The sequence below is a fragment of the Plecotus auritus genome (genome assembly GCF_963455305.1).
Source record: "Plecotus auritus genome assembly, chromosome: 6".
NCBI lineage: Eukaryota > Metazoa > Chordata > Mammalia > Chiroptera > Vespertilionidae > Plecotus > Plecotus auritus.
Window position 1 is genome coordinate 80,058,334 of NC_137773.1, and position 20,038 is coordinate 80,078,371.

Sequence of the window (20,038 nt, forward strand, 5' to 3'; positions counted from 1 at the left end):
AGCTTATGTATGGACAAAAATAAAACTCTGCTTCTCACCTACAAAGCTGATTTTCCTTCACCAAAAAGATGATTACAGTAGGCATGGGGGGTGGGAGGAGAAGCAGGCTCTGGTGAGAGGAGCAGTATATGCTCAAGGCCACCATTAATTATGTGGATAAGTTCAGCTTTGTGGAAGGAGGTGGTGGTAATATGCCAAACATATTATTGCTCTTAAAGAAAAAAGGTAAGTACCAGGGTGTTCATGTCAGTATTATTTAAATGGGCAAAACTGGGAAGAATTCAAATATCTAGTAAAGTAAGAATAGTTAAATAAATTATGGTATAGTTTATTTGAAGAAGAAAGAGGGAGCCATTATAAATCACATTTTCAAAGAGCACCTCAAGACATGGGATAATGTCAATGAAAAAGGCAGATTAGAAAACCATATATGAGTTATTCTAACTACTAGTATGTTTAAAACACATAGATGCATATAGAAACACTTAATGCACCAAAATATGTTCAGTGGTTATTTATGAACGGAAATAGTTTATTCTTTATACATTGTTTTCTAAGTAGTTTACAATAAAAGTATTACCTAAAATAAAGTAAAATTGGGTTATGCAATATTACAGAAACCTACCTCTGATTAATTTTGTAACTGCTTTTCAAAATAGGTTTCTCTCTTTCACCATCCCTGTATCTATCTATAAACAGGCAACATACTGTTATGAAGTTAGGACCCGAAGTAAATACAGTTGTCAACTTAAACGTCCAACTGCAGGGTACTAGGTAATAAATTATAGTACATTCTTAAAATGGATTTAATCATTAAAAATCATGTTTTCAAAGAGCATATAAATACTAAATACAAAACTGTATAACTTGTTTAAAAAGATATATAGATATGTACATAACAGAAAAATGACTGAAAATAAATATGTGAAAATGTTAACAATTATCTCTAAAGGGTGGTGTGAAGGGGTATTTGAAGTTTCTCTTTTATTTTTTTTTGTATTTTGCCATATTTTACATAAGTATCTGCTAATTTTGTAATTAAAAAAGCATTATTTAAACGTAATGCTTATTGTCTCAAAGCATGAGCAAAATAGAATTGCATAAATTTATTTAAAGAAATAAATTTTATCTTAATGCCTTTTGGCAACAAACTTACACTTTAAAAAATTGTTTTGCAGACAGTAGTACAATGAACAAAAGATGTTCTGCACTAATGTAATTTTTTTATAAATAAGTGTTCATTTTTAATTCTACAGACTTAAATAATGGCTCTCTCCAAATCAGCTTTTTGGAAGGTTCACGTGAGTATAAGAAAAAACCTAAAATATAAATGTGTTCTATTATAGATGAAGCTGTAAGTTTCCATGGCTTTGTAGCTTCTTAAATGTTTTAGGGGGGGGAAAAGACTGTGAAAAGAAGACTTTTAAGTAGAAAAATTAGTACTAGCCTATGAACAGATGAAAGGATTCAGATATGAGAAGCTGAATTTTGGAATCCTAATTCATAAATGCAACAGTATCCCATAACATAGCTCATTACACACGGATTTAGATAAACCACAGAGAAGATCTCAACAAAGAATCAAAGAACCCAGAGACAAACACAAAAGGATAGGTCAACAAACTGGCAAAAAATCCTGTGACAATCTGGGAAAAACTCCTCATTTCATTACGGTGGAAACCCCACCATCCAGTGCATAGGTACTGACGAGGTAGGCCAGCGAGTTACAGAGCCACAAAGAAATGATGTCACCTAGGAGGCAAGGAATAAAACCGAAAAAAAAAATGATAGTATACTCTCTTTCCGATAGGTGGTTACTAGGGAGTCATAAAGTCCACAGTATTTGGATTCTCAGCTAATGAATTATACCATGGACCTCAGAGAGATCGTGTGGAACGGATGTGTGATGAGGGTCACAGCAGAAGGAGCCATCATCTCTTGTGTTGTCTCCTTGGTAACTTGGTGGAAGGAAGATGAGACTTCTTTCTGTATATATCCAGGACCTAACTCCTCAACCTTGTCACATTCCGGCAATTCTGTAAAACTCTACCATGGACCACAGTCCCAAGAAGTCCTGAACACAGACATGGAGTTAAGCCTATGAACAAACCACACTTCCCATTGATGCTCACAAGGTGCTGAGCAAAACAAGAGAGACCAGGAAGCTGCTTCTCAGACTTCTCTATCAAAGCAGCAGCTCCCGTAATATCGGAGTGAGCATGCAGGGGTCTCCTTCCTCACCCAGGGTTTAGGAATACAGCCTGAAGCTCATGGTAGCTTACCTTGAAATGCCTTTGATGTCTCTTACTTTGTCTCAAAACGTAATGTAAATTTTATATTCTATTCAATTATTATTTGCATTTGTTTTAATACAAAAATGTTTCGCATTACCCATCTTTTCCCCCTAAAAAATCTCTACATAAAGATGATCTAGAAAAATGCAAATAAATAAATAAACAAAACTTTAAATTGGAAAGAAGCATTACCAAATCTGCCCCTTTATTTTGCAGATGAGGACATGAACTTTACAGATGAAGAGCCAGAGAGGAGACTTGACTTGCTCAAGGTCACACCATGTAGAACTCAGGTTTCCTGACTCAGTTCATTGGCTCCGAGGAACAGCCATTATTCAGCTAAGACATGATATTGTTTCAGACTTCCTTTAAGTTGTAATGAATCATTGAAACCAAACTCCAGTAAATTTCACAAGAGCTTCTGGAAGCAAAGATGTGGCAATAAGAAACCTATGACAGCCCAGACCACAGCTATATCACACTATGGGTGTTTCCTCCTGGGAAAGGGGATTTGATTGCTTTGGAGACAGCACCACACTGACGGCCTTTCCCCTGGGCAGAGAATTAAATAAACCCTAGGGCTTCTTCCTCAAAACATATCATACATGGTTAAAGTCTATGTATATAATGCAGTTAACTTGTCATAGAAAAGTTGGCAATAGTCTTCAGACACTAGCACCAAATAAAGGCTTCCAAATTCTCATCAGGGTGGTAAGATGCCTTTCTTCACATGTTTAAAAAAGAAAAACCCATCCATGAGAGACTTATGGACACCATGTATGAAATGTGCCCTAACATAACATTTTCATCTCCCAGGTCCTTCACTGCAAAGATTCTATGTTAAATATTTTATTTACTCACAGCATGACCCTACTTGCTATTTGACCAAAAGGTCCCAGGGGTAACAATGAATTTAGGAGCTGAGTTGTTAAGCACATTTTAGAAAATAACACAGGGTTACTATCACCTGTCCAGTAACGTGCAGCCCTAAACGAAGGCCGACCATAGGAGAGATTGCTGTGACAGCTATAGAGCAAGTTTCCTTCTAATATGTATTACCTTTCAGTCATTAGTCTTTCTATGAAGACATGAAAAGAAGACTACTAACAATTTTCTGGAGTTGTCAGACAAAAAAAGTAAAACGAACAAAATCTAAGCCAGAGAAGGTGGGGGGCTGGGTGGAGGTGGGCAAAGGAAGGGGGGATATGAGGGACATCTGTAAGAGTATCAACAATAGAAAAAAACAACTGAGAATCAGTTTCTTGTTTCTTTTGAAATGTGTCTCTTGACTGCATACCAATGAATTCATTAAATGTCCAATACTCCGTTTTGTTTTAATAAGGAAGAAAAAGAACATGCACAAAAGAGCAGTGTTTGGTTTTGGTGGTCCCTGGAATTCCTATTTCCCATTGAAACCATCCAGTGTCAGTGGTAATCATGGGACGCTCATGCCAGTGGAGACCCTGGTACCTTAGAGAGTGAGTGGCCACCAGATGCACACTATCAAGGCACAGAAGCTGTGCTGTGCCCCTTGCTGCACCTGTTTCACTCTGGCTGGGGAGCACCTATATATACTGAGTGGCCAGATTATTATGATCTCTGAATGCATAATAATCTGGCCACTTAGTATACCCTATATAATAAAAGGCTAATATACAAATTGTCCCCTCGACCAGGAGTTTGACCAACAGGCAGGCCGGCCAACTGCCCATATCCCCTCCCCCTGGCCAGGCTGGCTGGACCCCACCCATGCACGAATTCATGCATCAGGCCTCTAATATATATATAAGTAGGTTTATAAAAGATTTGTAAGGTGATCGGGGATTGTTAAGTTTCTTATAATTAGCATACAAGTTGTCCTGAGGCAGGGAGCCTATTTTTAAATATGAAGCACTGAATTATAGGCTGGCCACTTACCAATCTGACAATGCTGAACAAAAATCCTTTATAATAAAAGCATAATATGCAAATCAACTGAACTGCAGAACAACCGGTCGCTATGACGCGCACTGACTACCAGGGTACAGACACTCAATGCAGGAGCTGCCCTCTGGTGGTCAGTGTGCTCCCACAGGGGGAGCGCTGCTGAGCCAGAAGCCGGGCTCACGGCTGGCAAGTGCAGCGGCAGTGGTGGGAGCCTCTCCTGCCTCCACTGCAGGCAGGTGGTAAGGAGCAAGGAGTCCCGGACTGCAAGAACCCTGCACTGCGGCAGGTGGACATCTCCTGAGGGGTCCCGGACTGTGAGAGGGTGCAGGCCGGGCTGAGGGACGCCCCCATCCAGTGCACAAATCTCGTGCACCGGGCCTCTAGTTTATTATAATGTGAAGATCAATAGAATAGGTTTGATAAAACTAATCTATTGTCTCCTGTATGGTTTTTCCCATGATCATTACTATACCTCTGAAAAGATGACTCCTTCTTGCCTAAAAGGATATAGTTGGTATCTAAAATGGGAAGTCGTGCCCTAGCCGGTTTGGCTCAGTGGACAGAGTGTCGGCCTGCGGACTGAAGGGTCCTGGGTTTGATTCTGGTCAAGGGCACATGCCTGGGTTGCAGGCTCGGTCCCCAGTAGGGGGCCTGCAGGAGGCAGCCGATCAATGATTCTCTCATCATTGATATTTCTATCTCCCTCTCCCTTCCTCTCTGAAATCAATAAAAATATATTAAAATGAGAAGTCATCCTCGCAGGGGGAAATGTCAACAAAGAGCAAACCAACCACAGACAACAGCATAGGTTCTGGGAAAATCAGAGATGCACTGGTTGGGGAGTATCCTGATACACCCCTGAGAAGGGAATACACAATACCTTGCACTTAGGAGTACTTACTACTTTCTCTTAAATCTAGCATTTTATTTCCTGTGTTTTAGGCTTGTTTTAGTGGGAGCCCATCAAACTACATAGGATATGGATAAATGACTCTAATTGTTTTTTAAAAATTCAAATTAATTCTGATAACATTTGACAAGAAGCATGATATTTACATAATACTGTCCAAGCTGAAAGGTTATTTTACAAATTAAATTTCTTCACAGTGAAACTACAGAGCAAATCTGGGTACAGTCATGTTTCAAGGACATGAATAGGGTTTCTATTACCCCAAAGATGATATTTGTAGGATAGTCTTAAAATAGAACTATAAGGTTTGTCTGGCCTTTTAGTGGACAACATGTCAAAGTTGAAACCAATAAAATGGAATATTTGGATGAGGCACTATTATGATTGGGATTTCTATGTACACAGGTTTTCAAAGTATAAAGACCATTTTTAGATTCTTCCTATCACTGAAACCACATAGTCCATGGAGGCTTCCTCCACCAAAAGGCAACTATATCAGAAGTAGGATATTTACAAGTTCATATTCTACTAACTCGAGATCTTCAAACATCAAGCACATATGCAAATCTTGGTACATGCTGTATTTATTCTGTCAATAATGGTCTCCTAATGCATTATTAAAAGGGCTAGGACCACATCTCTCTTGTTAATTACTGTACCCCTCAGTGTCTACCACAATGAGTGGTACAGAGTAGAAGCTCAATAAATATTTGTTGAGTTTAAAAAAGAAAAGCTCACTAGTTTTCTGTGAAGGTTTTCTAGTTAAGTCTACAAGTTGGTCTCCATCAGTACTAATGTTAATAATATGCTTATAACTCTGCTGCTGGGTTTAATCACATCTTCATTGGTTGACTCATTACATACACTACCAATATTTACCAAACTGTACTTCATTTCTTTGTAAGCTCTGCCACAGAGCAGTATGAGCAATATGGGGCCTTTGGTCCTGTTTAATTGGCTTGGGGACTACAGAAATGAAGGGTCTGTTGTTTGTAGGGTCTGTTGTTTGTACAAAATGGAATTGCTGGCAGATCCTCTGTAAGAGGATGGGGAGAACTTTTAATCTGCCTCAAAAACATTGTGTTAATTTCTCTTTCAGCTATTTCTGTTTGACCAAAAAGGAACCAGGAAGCATAATCTGCCAATTTAAAAATGCATTTAAGGACAGTTCATCTTCTTACTGGCTATGAGAAACGGATTGGGATAACTCTACCTGTCAATAAGTGGGGAAGTTTTGTTGTTTTTTTCCTCAAATAGTCTAATGGACTGAGATGAGGTCATGCCCAGGATCCTGCTGTCTTTTATATAAACATTAAGAACTGTCTTCTATTTGCAGAGATACAGGAGGAGTTCGTGATGTTCTACCCAAGTCGTTCCATAAGGAGAATGAAAGAGGATAAACTTTTTAAAATTCAACTTCCAGCATCCATTAATTCCAAAACTTATAGTGTATTCTTGCAGCGTTTTCTATCCTAAAACAGCAATGACATCAGAAGAGAGGGAAAGGAAGAACCAGCTTGCCAGGGGTTGATACAAGACAACCTAAGGGAGGGCAGAGTACATCTATTTTAGGTTACCATTCGTTAAAGACCAGGACAGACATCAGATTTTAGAGGACTCAAATCTACTCCCACAAAGTGGTTTTTGGGGGAGGGAAGCAGGGAAATAACACAATGGTCAGGCTAAGGCAAAATAACACTGAGGCATTTGAAAGTCACTTTACTGCTGTTTTTGAGTCATTTTTACTGGATCACTTTAAATCATCAAATTATATATCATTGAACAAACAAACTTCAACAAAATTAGAAAATACTGCATTACTCTACTCCCACCCCAAGACTAATATGTCTGGTAGGAAAGACTGGGTATAGCAATTTTCTAATTTTACTAAGTTGTAGAGTCTTCTTAAATATTCAATTTATTCAAGCAACACTCACTGATGTCATACTTTATGTACAGCGCTGTGCTAGCCTATGTGCCACCTGAGTATAACCAAACTCCAGCCTGCAGGAGCCCATAAACTACACTACTAAAGTACCAGGTAAATTTACTTAACAGATGGTAAAGTAGTCCATTCTGGTAAAGCTATGACTCAATTTTCTTCCTAACAATGCACTGCTACAACAGAAGTCAGTAGGAAAACTGGATTTGATAATAACCCACGTTTATAATACAAGAAAGCAGAGGGGAAAACGGATCAAAAGATTTTTGAAAACAGTTGAAATTTCAGCATATTTCCCTGAACACATAAAAAAGGGAATATTATTTAGGCTGTTGTCTTCAAAAAGAAAGGCTGAGCCCTAGCTGGCTTGGCTCAGCGGTTGGAGCGTCGGCCCACGGACTGAAGGGTCCCAGGTTCGATTCTGGTCAAGGGCACATACCTCAGTTACAGACTAAGTCTCTGGCCCCAATCGGCGTTCCCGGGGGAGGCAACCAATCAATGTGTCTTTCTCTCACATCAATGTTTTTCTCTCTCTGTCTCTCCCCCTCCCTTCTACTCTAAAAATTTTCTCTGGAGAAAATATCCTTAGAGGAGGATAAACAACAAAAAAGGCTGAGAAGAGTTTTCAAAACAGTTCCAATTTTTAATTCCCAGGATGATTCACAAAGTCCATTCCCAAAATAATGAGTCCCTGTCATAAAAGAGTCATTATAAATGAGTTATATGTAGGAAGAAAGGGGCACAAACGTGGATGTAAATACAAATGTTTTGAGAAAGACAAATGTTGCAACTGTGGCAATACAGGTTTTTCTGGGTAACCTATTTCCCCAGCCTCATTTCCTGCCTGACTGACCATACACTCCAATTTCTCTTTTTCATGCCTCTGTGCCTTTGCATACACTGCTTCCACTGCCATATACTTTTTTCCTCTTCCCAACTCATCCAAATCATGCTCCACAGGACCCAGCTCCAACGTCATCTCAGTTGTTGCCTTTCCTCCCACCACTCTCCTCTGTGTCCCAATGCACTTGGTACCTATGAGGGAGGAGTTTTTAACCTGCCTCCTCAGACAGACTGAAACCTGGTCCTTAAATATGCTTCAGCACTGGTGATGAATGACTTCCCTGTGGGTAAAACAATGCTAAGTAGACTTTTATTGGCTAAGGCTTAGAAATATAGAAAATAACCCTTCAGAAAATGCCATTTGAAGAAATCACAGCATTCCTTTTGAAAGTTCTTATTTAATATTTTTGTAACTGTTTAGTAGTAGGAGGAATATATTAAACACCTCCTATGTGTGTAATATACCATGCTTATTTTGCATGCACTGTCATTTATTTAGTATTAAATCATAGCACCCCTTTTATAGCAAGTAATTTGCCTAAGGATATATAGCTCATAGGACAGTTGAGACTGAAACCCCAGACTTTCTAACTCAAAAATTTATGTTTTTAACAATATTATCAGAAAAGACAAGAAGACAAAAGGTAACAAAAAATATACTAACTATTCAACACTTAGGGTGAATCATGTATTTAAAAGTATTACCACTCCAAATGTTTATCTTTGTATGTCTATGACTTTTTACATTATTGTAATAATGCAATTTTTCTTCTATTGTTTAACACTATTTCATTCACATATTTCTTCAAATTAGGCCATATCTGTCATTTTACCATGACATTCCACTTAACAGATTTACCATCATTGCCTTAGCCTCTTGCTAAAAAGTATCATGGTCAAATGTAAAGAAATTGGAAAAAAAATTCACTGAATTTCCTATCCAAACAAAAGTACTATCCTGGTCAGATGGTTTCTTTGATCCTAGATGTGAAAAATAAAGATATTTTTTCAACTAGTCTACTCAATTCAGCAGCAACATAACAAAGAAGAAAATGAGATTTAAGTTTCTTTGTGACTGTGAAGTACTGAAGACAGTTTTACTCTTAGAAATAAAATGAAAAATAAGCAAATTTATTCTAAGCAGTGAGAATGTTTTTAGTTTCCTCATTTTATAAGGAACAAGGAAGTAATTTTCACTACCTACCAGTATATTGATAAAAGGTAGGTGAATAAATGATTTCTTTGCATTTTTAGGTATTTCAATACCTTAAGATATTTCTTTTTATTTATTTATTTATTTTTTAAATAAATCTTTATTGTTCAGATTATTACAGGTGTTCCTCTTTTTTTCCCCCATAACTCCCCTCCACCTGATTCCCCACCCCACCCCATGCCCTTACCCCCCCCCCCACTGTCTTCATCCATAGGCGTAAGCTTTTTGTCCAGTCTCTTCCCGCACCCCTCACACCCCCTCCCCCCTGAGAATTGTCAGTCCACTCCTTTTCTATGTCCCTGATTCTATTATATTCACCAGTCCATTCTGTTCTTCAGATTTTTTATTCACTTGATTTTTAGATTCACTTGTTGGTAGGTATGTATTTGATGTCATTTTGTTGTTCATAATTTTTATCTTTACCTTTTTCTTCTTCTTCCTCTTCTTAAAGAACACCCTTCAGCATTTCATGTAATCCTGGTTTGGTGGTGATGAACTCCTTTAGCTTTTTCTTTTTTTTTTAAAATATATTTTATTGATATTTTTACAGAGAGGAAGGGAGAGGGATAGAAAGCCAGAAACATCGATGAGAGAGAAACATCGATCAGCTGCCTCCTGCACACCCCCCACTGGGGATGTGCCCGCAGCCAAGGTACATGCCCTTGACCGGAATCGAACCCGGGACCCTTCAGTCCGCAGGCCGACGCTCTATCCACTGAGCCAAACCGGTTTCGGCTCCTTTAGCTTTTTCTTGTCTGTGAAGCTCTTTATCTGACCTTTAACTCTGAATGATAGCTTTGCTGGGTAGAGTAATCTTGGTTGTAGGTTCTTGCTGTTCATCACTTTGAATATTTCTTGCCACTCCCTTCTGGCCTGCATAGTTTCTGCCGAGAAATCAGCTGACAGTCGTATGGGTGCTCCCTTGTAGGTAACTAACCGTTTTTCTCTTGCTGCTTTTAAGATTCTCTCTTTGTCTTTTGCCCTTGGAATTTTAATTATGATGTGTCTTGGTGTGGTCCTCTTTGGATTCCTCTTGTACGGGGTTCTGTGTGCTTCCTGAACTTGTAAGTCTATTTCTTTCACCAGGTAGGGAAAGTTTTCTGTCATTATTTCTTCTAATAGGCTTTCAATATTTTGCTCTTTCTCTTCTTCTGGCACCCCAAAAATTCGGATGTTGGTACGCTTAAAGTTGTCCCAGAGGCTCCTTACACTATCTTCATATTTTTGGATTTTTTCTTTTTGTTTTTCTGGTTGGGTGTTTTTTGTTTCCTCATATTTCAGATCTTTGGTTTGATTCTTGGGGTACGTTGATCTACAGTTGAGTTTCTGTATATTCTTTATTTCAGACAGTGTATGCTTAATTTCTGACTGGTCCTTTTCCATTTTTTTGGCATTCTCATTAAGGTCCTTGAAGGTCTCACTAAGCTCCTCGGAGGTCTCATCAAGTTTCTCGGCAGTTTTTAGAAGATTCTTGAGTAACCTTATAAATGTGGTTCTGAACTCTATGTCGTCCATTAGTTTGCTTTCCTCCATTTCTCTCATTTGTGACATGTTTCTTTGTCTCCGCATTTTGCTGCTTCCTTGTGTTGATGGAGTGGCTTTGTGTGGTAGGTGACCTAAAGGGGCCAGTAGCTCAGCCTCCCCAATCACCTGAGGTGGACGCCTTTGGTAGACCCCTTTGTGGGCTGAGTGCAAAGTCTTGGTGTAGTTAAGCCTTGATTGCTGTTGGTACACTGGGAGGAATTGACCTCCAGGCCAACTGGCTGTGAGGACCCGCTGTGTCTATAATGGAAGAAATGCTGCGCTGGAGACAGGCTTATGGTGCAGGACTTGTTTCAGTGGGGCTTTGGTGCTCACTGAGTCTGACTCTTGAATGTGTCACTTATGGATGTGAGGAGTTGAAATCTGGTGTCTCACACTGACCACTAGGTACACTGGCTTCTGGATCTCCAATGGGGTGCAGGTCAGCTACTGTCTGAGGCCACCCAGCAGGAGCTACAGCAAGAACTATAGTTTTCTCCTCTTTGCTTGGGGTTTGGAGGTTTTGGAGCTGTCTGACCCGGGCTGCAAGTTTGCTAGGTTAAGCTGCGATAGGGCAGGCCATTCATATGCTAAAGCCGCTGCTTGGAGCTTGGGTGGGTTCGTAGATTGTGCAGGGCGGGGGTCTCAGGGCGTGACTAGGCTAGGGCGTGGCAAACAGCGATGGCTGCCAGTAAGCCGGCTCTGCGGCTCTGCGTCTCCGACTGTGTCCCGGCATCCCGGGCCCCAGCACAATAAACAATTGTTCCTGCGCAGCCCTGCAAGCAAGCCTCCCTCACTTTCTGACCCCACGGCAGACAGTCCAGCTTCTCCCCGTAGGAGTTTGGGTCCCCTGGGTCTCCCCAGAAACGAGTTAGGAGTAATCGGGAACTTATCTCCCTTCGGGTTGAAAACAGCAGCGCTCCCAGTCACCCGTCGCCAGCCCGATTCACGCGTCTCCGTACCTCAGCTTTTCAGTGCTTGTGCACCCCTCAATGCTGTTTGCTCTTTCCTTCTAGTTGTAGAACTTCCACTCAGCCAGCTTTCCCATGGTTCTGGGTGATAGACGTTTTGTCTTTTAGTTGTAGTTTTGAAATTGTTGTGCGAGGCAGCAGTTTAGGTGTTTGCCTACGCCGCCATCTTGGATCTCCTCTTAAGATATTTCTTTACTATAATATGTATATTAACATAGAAACTGCAGGATAAGAATACAAACTGATTGCCAAACAAGGTACTGAGATAGATTATATATATATATATATTATATATATATATATATATATTATATATATATATATATATAATATATATATATATATATATATATATATATATATATATATATATATATACATACACACACACACACACACAGAGCCCTAATCAACTGATCTTCTGATAGAATTCAGTTATCATGGAGCTGTTCTTTGAATTTAGTCTATTCATTGTTGTTATGCTAAGTACCAATTATTCTCCAAAGATTTAATTCTAGGGTGTAAAGTATTTTTCCTAACAAAAGTCTAAGAAGGAACAAAGGCTCCACACAAACAAGAACTATGATTCTTTAGAATCATAGCACAACACAATTTCGAGAACTTGAAGGACCCTTGAAAATTCTATTAACATTTAGTAATTCTTACAAACAGTTGTATTGACTAATTTGCTTTTTAAATAAAATGGGAGCATAACACTTTATTTATAAGTATAATACTAAAGAACACACTTCAGGTTACATTATGACCAAATAAGAAGCAACTGAGAAGAACAGAGGTGGTATGGTAGAAGGTGGGCTTGAAAGAAAAGTGTGAGCAGGAAGAAGAAATGGATATTAGTTTTTTGGCAAATCAAAGAACAGGAGATGAGGAAGGAGATGATATACTAGTAGAAAAGAGTTCACGAGGGAAAATGAAAGATTAAGAAGGCCTGAAAGGAATAAGATTAAGAAACACAGGCAAGAAGAAATTCAGTTAAATACAATAAAGACTTCTGTCTTACTCATCTTTGAATCCCAATTCTCAGTATATAGCTTAACAAATAGCGGGCGGTCAATAAATGTTTAACAATAAAAATTAAAGAAGATAAAGGGCTGAGAAGTTCAACAAATATATTTTTAAAAAAAGCATATTCTGTGGTTCACATGGCTATGGATTTAAAATAAGCAACTCAATCTTATTTTTTGTGTGAGGTTAGCCAAATTAATTAACCTCTTGGGTATAAGTTCTCAGTCTGAAAAAACAAACTGAAACTAGATGATCTTTAGGGTCTCTCTTATTCTCTGCAGAAATGGTGAGCAAATATAGGTAAGTGAAATCAAAAGGAGATTCTTAGCTTAAATGCTAAATCAGTTGTCAGCAGATAGATGCAATTTATATATTTTTGAACAAGGAAGGTAAATCAGTCCTTTTATTGTTCACATGATACAAGTTGTCATTCAAAGAAACATCTGGATAGGTCTCAATCTCTCAGAAGAATAGTATAAGGAAACATTTATAAGCGTTTCTGCTCTAAGGTATAGTCTTACTGAAATGAGCAGCGTCTCTTCATGGAGTTCTGTTTAGTAAGAATAATACTGGGACATTACCAAAACAATACACAAGAATACTGCTAAGGAAGAAAAAATGATTATTTCTCTATTTTACAAAGTAACAGGATTCTCTTTAAGAGATAGTGTTTTTTCTTTTTTTAAAGGAGCGTAAATCTTACTAGGAAAACAAATAGTTATTTCTCTATTTTTATGATAATATTATTTTATCAAACTAACAAATAACAAGCAAACCAAGGACAAAACATTAAAAGAAAATGTGATTTCATGAAATGGGAAAGACTTCTTATATAAAAAAAATTTTAATTGCCCAGTGGTAATTAAAGGTAATAAAAGGCCCTTCACGGGTGGCTCAGTTAGTTGGAGCATCATCCCTTGCACCAAAGGGTTGCAGATTAGATTTCCAGTTGGGGCACGTATGGGAGGGCAACCAATTGATGTTTCTCTTTCTCTCTCTCCCTCTCTCCCTTCCTCTGTCTCTAAAAAGAACAATAATGTTTTTTAAAAGGTAAAAGAATTATGGGAAGCAGCACCATGAAAACAGGGCAGGTTAATATCATTCAGAGATTATTATAAAACACCACAAAAGAAACATCTTCCAGAGTGACTTCAAGTTTGAACCTATGTAACTCTTTTGTCTATATTTTATTTACACCCACAAAAGTGCTAACCATATATCACCACATCATCATAATTCAGCACATTTCAGAGTCAGAAGACCAGGAAACGAAATGTTCCCTGCAGGTTAGGGTTCTGATGACTGGCAAAACACTAGCAAGCTTGCACTGCAGTTGTCTGAACCACACCCAGTCCGCAGTTAAATATAGAATTTAGTTTCTGGAACTATTGGTTTTCTTAACCTTCACAGTCCAAGTATTCACTGAAAACATTAAAAGTAAAAAGGAGAAAGAAAAGAGGGTGAAACCAAAATCCAAGTACTAATAAACTGTCCTGGGAAGAATTCCAAAATGCAGAAAATACCAAGAGAATTAAATTACAGAAACCTCAAGCAACATTCTAGAAACACTCTACAAACTAATCTGTTTCTTCTATGTTGATTCTCCCAGGATGTATAAACACAGTTACATAAAATGCATCTGTGCACTAGACCCATGTCTCTAATTCAGATGAGATATTCAGACTGTATAGCATGTCAGGTCAACAGCAGTGACACCAAATTTAAAGCTATGATTTAATTTTGGTTTGTTATAATATCATGGTTGTGATGCTATTTTTCTTTGTGAAGAGGTACTTTTATCCTAAAAATACTATTTTTAAATCTGAGTGAAAGGGACACTCTCCAGCTGCAATTTTTAATACTGATTCTTTGCCTGTTGGAGGAAGTAACAGGAGAATATTTTGGGTTAATGTTTAAAGTTGTTTTGAAGATTGACAAAGGTAAAAGCAACAACAAAAACTGTTTTCATTATAATTTCATGGGCTTTAGTAGTGATTCTGTTTTATATTGTTCACTGAAGATGAACATGAAAAGAATATAAGAGGAATAAAAAAATACAGATATTATAGGTATACTGATAAAAAAATAAAACATGCAACAGCTTTAATTACAAACACACACAGACGTATTCATTTGCCTTCATTTTTCCTGAAAACACCCAGACAGACTTATTATTCAACTACTTTGATGAAAAATAAGCGCAATAAATTACCTATACACACAAATCTGGCTCCAAAGCGGTACTCTTAACCATTTTCTTCTGTTGCTTTTGCCTGTCGCAGCTAGGTACTCTTAGTTATTCCTGTATCTAGTTAAAGCCCTTTTTAAGTTGTTGCTTCTTTCTACCTTGCTTAATTTGAACTGAGAACCTGTATAAGAAGATTTAAAGGTTTCTTTTATCTTTCTGTCTTGAGACCAGCATAGGTACAATACCAGATCTCACTCTTTGTGTCCCACTCATATAGCCAGCACTCCAGAGACATACCGGTTTCCAAAGCTAAAAGACTATTCAGCCCAAAACTCTGAATGGTTAAAAAGGAAAGAGTACATCAGAAGATGGATCTTGAGAATATTATGTTAAGTGAAATAAGTCAGAAAAAGCTAAGAACCATATGATTTCATTCATATGTGGGACATAAACTTGAAACTCAAAGATACAGACAACAGTATGGTGGTTACCAGAGGGAAGAGGGGTGGGGAGGAAGTAAAGAGGGCCAAATATATGGCAACAGAAGAAGATTTGACTTTGGGTGGTGGGTATACAATGCAATATGCAGATGAGTATCATAGACATGTACACTTGAAACTTATGTGGTCCTATTAAACGTCACCCCAAAATATAATTTTACAAGTAGCTTTGCTCCTAGGCCACAAAGCATCCAAACTTCTGACCATACACTCTAAAGACTTTTCAGGCCTTCTACTCTAAAATGTATTCTCTCCATCCTTAGCACTTTACCTCATACTTAGTAACAAAGGGACACAGGCTTGCTGAATAAAAGTCACATTTGAATCTTAGATTATTTGCACGTGCAGATATTTCTGACATACGATATAGATGCTTTTTTCCTCTTGTGAATATGTAAACTACTACTTGAGGTAAGCTTAGCTCAGTGATAGCACATAGCAGATAAATGTTCTATAAATAAATGGCTCAATGAATAAATATTGGTCAATTATCTAAATCTATTTTACTCATTAAAACCTAGTCAGGTCCACTTTAAACAATGACAACAAAAATCTTTTTAATTATAGGAAATATCAAATCTTCAAAGTGTAATAAACTCATGAGTCGCCTTGTACATATTAGCCAGCTTCAACAATTATGAATCGTTTTGCCATTTTTGTTTCATCTTTCGCCCATTACAATCTCCATATGCTCTCAAGCAGACGGAAGGTTGCAACACGTTAATCTAGTGGCATCAGACTTCAGAGTTAACAAAGGCCAAATCCATATATTAAAAACAATCTGCATACTCCCAAATAAAAAGAACACTCCTCTTTAGTTAATAAGCAGAGCTCAAATCTATGGTTAGTATTGTTTAAAGGTCTGCATGTGGCTGGGCCACTTATTAGGTTTGTGGCCCTGGGAATTTACTCAATCTTGTAAAGCCTTGATTGCCTTATTAGAAAAAGGAGAAACCAGGGCTGCTACCTTTTCATGTTTTTGCCAGTGTATATTTGGGCTAATTCTCTAGATGTGGGAATGTTGAGTCAAGGGCAAACCCATGGGTTATTTTCTCTGATATTGTCCAATTCCTCTCCACAAAGTTGTGCCATTGTGCATTCTCTCAAGCCATGTATGAGAGTGCCCATGTCTCTACAGCCGAATCAATAGAAAATGTTGTGGAACTTTTGGATTTTTGCCTATGTGATAGGAAAAGAATGACATCTCAGTATAATTTGAATTTGAATTTCTCTTACCATGAGTTAAACTGAACATCTTTTCATATGCTTAAGGACCATTTTCATTTGTTTTTCTGCTGATATCCTTAGTCCATTTTCTATAGAGTTTTAGGTCTTCTCTCCCTTTTAACAGTTCTTTTATATATCAGGGATAATTATAAGTGGCAAATAGTTTTTCAATTTTTTTCTTTTTTTTAAACTGTGATCATGGTTCCCCAAGTTTTCCTTTTAATTTATAAAACGGAATTTAGCAACCCTTTTTTACTTTAGTGCTTTTAGATTTTTGAGTCATAGTTAGGAAAAATTTCTCCATTTCCAGGATATGGAAGAATCACTAGCGTTTTCTTCTATTACTTATATGGATTCACTTTTTTTATTCATTTTAATTCATTTATCTTGGTGTACAATGTGAGGAATAGAGTATTTTACTTACACTAATATATGTGAATAAGGCTAGTACTTTGCTGGCTTTATAGTTTGTGCGTATGTATTTATTCACCCATTAAGTCTAGAAAAAAACATCATGCATTGCTCTGAGGCTAGGGGATTTATATTTCATGTTAGAAAATAAAAAGTCCCATTTTCACAGATAAAATTCATACTGTGACCTCTACGATTGCTTTTTGGAAAAGTTTTTTTGCATTTTTGCAACATATATTCTTCCTGGTTATACCACGTAATATAAAATTAAACCAAAGATAACCAATTCCTGGATTAAAGACACTTACCAATTAAAATTAAGGTTAAAAACTGAAAATTAAGATTAAATGAAGTCTTATGTAGAGTGAGGTGCTCAATATCTTTTTCACTGAAATTTAATCAGTGATACTACAGCTAGTTCTTGTTGCCTTGGAAATAAAAAGCACTGCAAACCCTTTGCCATTCAATTATGAAAATGCACTAGGAATATCACCTATTGGTATTAATGTTACCAAATTTTAAATTAACCCTTCCTTAGATTGACATGTGATAAATGTATATTCGTATCTTCAAAAAAATTAAATAACTGAGCCAGTAGCACAATTAGAACTTATACCAATTAGAAACTAATATGAAAACTTATTTTTTAGGCAGAGAAATATGTACAACGTTGCAAACCAGTTAGATATTATTATTTAAATTCACATCTGTTACATGGTAAGTTCTGAAGAAAAAGATTTAAAGAATAAAGATTTCTCGATGAGAAAAATAAATCAGATTGTAAATGTCAGGTCTCTAGGACAATATGCTTTAACCAAGCATATAAGGATTCATTTTATTCAATAAATGGCTTTTACTCTAGAGAGTGAGGAAAGGAACAAATGATAACATCAATGATAACCTATAATCTTATTTTGGCTACTGGATCCAACCTTTCCCTTAAGCAAACTCTTAATGTCAGCATTTTAAATCTCCCGCTCTTTCACGTAGTGATTTAATGAGCTGGGAAATAATCAGGAAGTAGGCAGGAAGAGAGATGGTAAAGTCTTTGATGACATGTAATTCACTATTGGCTATTGAAAAACTTCATTTTATAGATGAGGAAGCTACAGCTCAAGGGTTTGTAACCTACACAAAGTTACACAGCTGGATTAATAGCAAAGCCCAAACCAGATTTTAGGTCTTCTGGCTCTGAGTCAAATGCTCTTTCCAGTATGCCATTCGCTGGTCAGATGAGACAATTGGAAAAAACAACACATGAAGCTCTCTCAATGTAATTATGTATTCTATATCAGCTAGAAGCTAAACTTAGTTTTATACATGCAATTTCATTCTTTTTTATTACTGAAATTATTGAGAAATCTCAATATAAAAATTCATTTGGTTTTACCTCTGCTTAATAGATTCTCTTTTTCTTCATTTAATCTTAGGAAGTAAAAATTTCTAACGGAAAATTATTACCTTATTACATATTAGAGGCCCAATGCACGAAATTCGTGCAAGAGTAGGCTTTCCTTCCCCCAGCTGCAGGCACCGGCTTCCCTCTGGCACCTGGGACCTGGGCTTTCCTCGCAGCCCCAGCTTTGTCCGGTAGGTCGTCTGGTCTAATTAGCATATTATGCTTTAATTATTATAGAAGATAAGACTCTTCACCAAGACAAAATCCTGTAAACATTACTTATAAGCAGGAGACTAAAAGGATAATTCTACTATAGATTTGGCCTAAATATATTGAACATTTCATAATCATATTTAATTAATTTATACCACTTCATATGGGAAAACTGAATCCAAGGTCAATTCAGCTTTAAAAAGTACTGAGTACCACCCTGGCTGGTATGCTCAGTGGTTAAGAGCATCGGCCCTCAGACCTAAGGGTTACAGGTTCTATTCTCAGTCAAGGGCACGTACCTGAGTTGCAGGTTCACTCAGGTTGGGGTGCATTCAGGAGGCAACTGATCAATGTGTCTCTATCACATCGATGTTCTCCTCTCTGACTCTCTCTCCCTTCCCTTTCTCCCTTCCATTCTCTCTAGAAATCAATGGAAAAAAATGTCCTCAGGTGAGGATTTAAAAAAAAAGTACTGAGTACCTACTATGGATCAGGTCCTACTGCTCTAGTCAGAGAATTAATTACCAAATCAAAGCAAAAAAAGAAGAATTTCTATCCTTTGGGACTAAGCATATTTAGGCCAAACTCCTTACCAAAGAAAGTTAAATCTCAGTGGCCCTCCCAGTATCACACTGATGCCAAAACCAGACAAAGATATTACAAAAAAAAAATAAATTATAAGCCAATATCCTTGATGAGCATAGATGCAAAAATCCTCAACAAAATATTAGTAGACTGAATGCAATAAAACAATTAAAAGATCACATACTAGGAGTAAGATGGTGACTGGCAAGACAGCAGGGAGAGAGAGAGTGTAAGAGAGCGAGGGAACAAAAGGGGAGTGTGTAGACGTGTCTGGAGTGTGTGTGTGTGAGCTAGGGACAGTTAGATCCTGAAGGATTTTCGGGGGCTGGCGGACCGGGCGGTCTTAGGCTGCGAGATCCCACTGCCGCTGCAAACATGCCTGGGCAGCCGGCACTGGCACAGAAACCATGGCATCTTGAAGGACAGAACTGCTGTGACTAGGATTCTTACCTCACCACCACCCAGACTGGCCTCAGATGCAAACCGGGACCCTACAGCCACTCTGGACAAAGCCCTGCTACCACAGCTGCAGACATCCTGGCCACAGATTTCTGTGAGTTACAGAGTGCATTCCCCTCCCTGCTGGCCCGTGACAGCATCACAGGGCCTGTGTGACCGGTGGCACACGAGAGGGCCTCCTGCCGACACCAGGCAGCTATGCAGTCCCATCCCCCTAGCAGGCCAGGGACTTTGATTAGCAGTGCATGCGCTGAAGGCCATACTGAGCACCAGTGACTTTGATTCTCGGCGCGTGCGCACAGGAACTCTGTTTCTTGTCGTGCGTGCATGGGGACCCTGATTCTCAGAGTACACTCGAGACCACACTAAGCGCCAGAGACTCGGATTCTCTATGCTTGGTGTGTGCACAC

The 20,038-nt window shown here is 38.1% G+C and overlaps 1 protein-coding gene and 1 pseudogene across 14 annotated transcripts in view; both read right to left on the minus strand.

Annotated features, from left to right (window-relative positions):
- Nucleotides 1–20,038, minus strand: part of HMBOX1 (homeobox containing 1) — a 199,686-nt gene that overhangs the window by 26,454 nt on the left and 153,194 nt on the right. The gene's annotated exons all lie outside the window — the stretch shown is intronic.
- Nucleotides 1,548–2,395, minus strand: LOC308250583 (mitochondrial carrier homolog 2-like; annotated as a pseudogene). Its single transcript has 2 exons — nt 2,392–2,395; nt 1,548–2,182 (listed from the first exon to the last, which is right to left on the minus strand). The product of its transcript is annotated as a mitochondrial carrier homolog 2-like (transcript).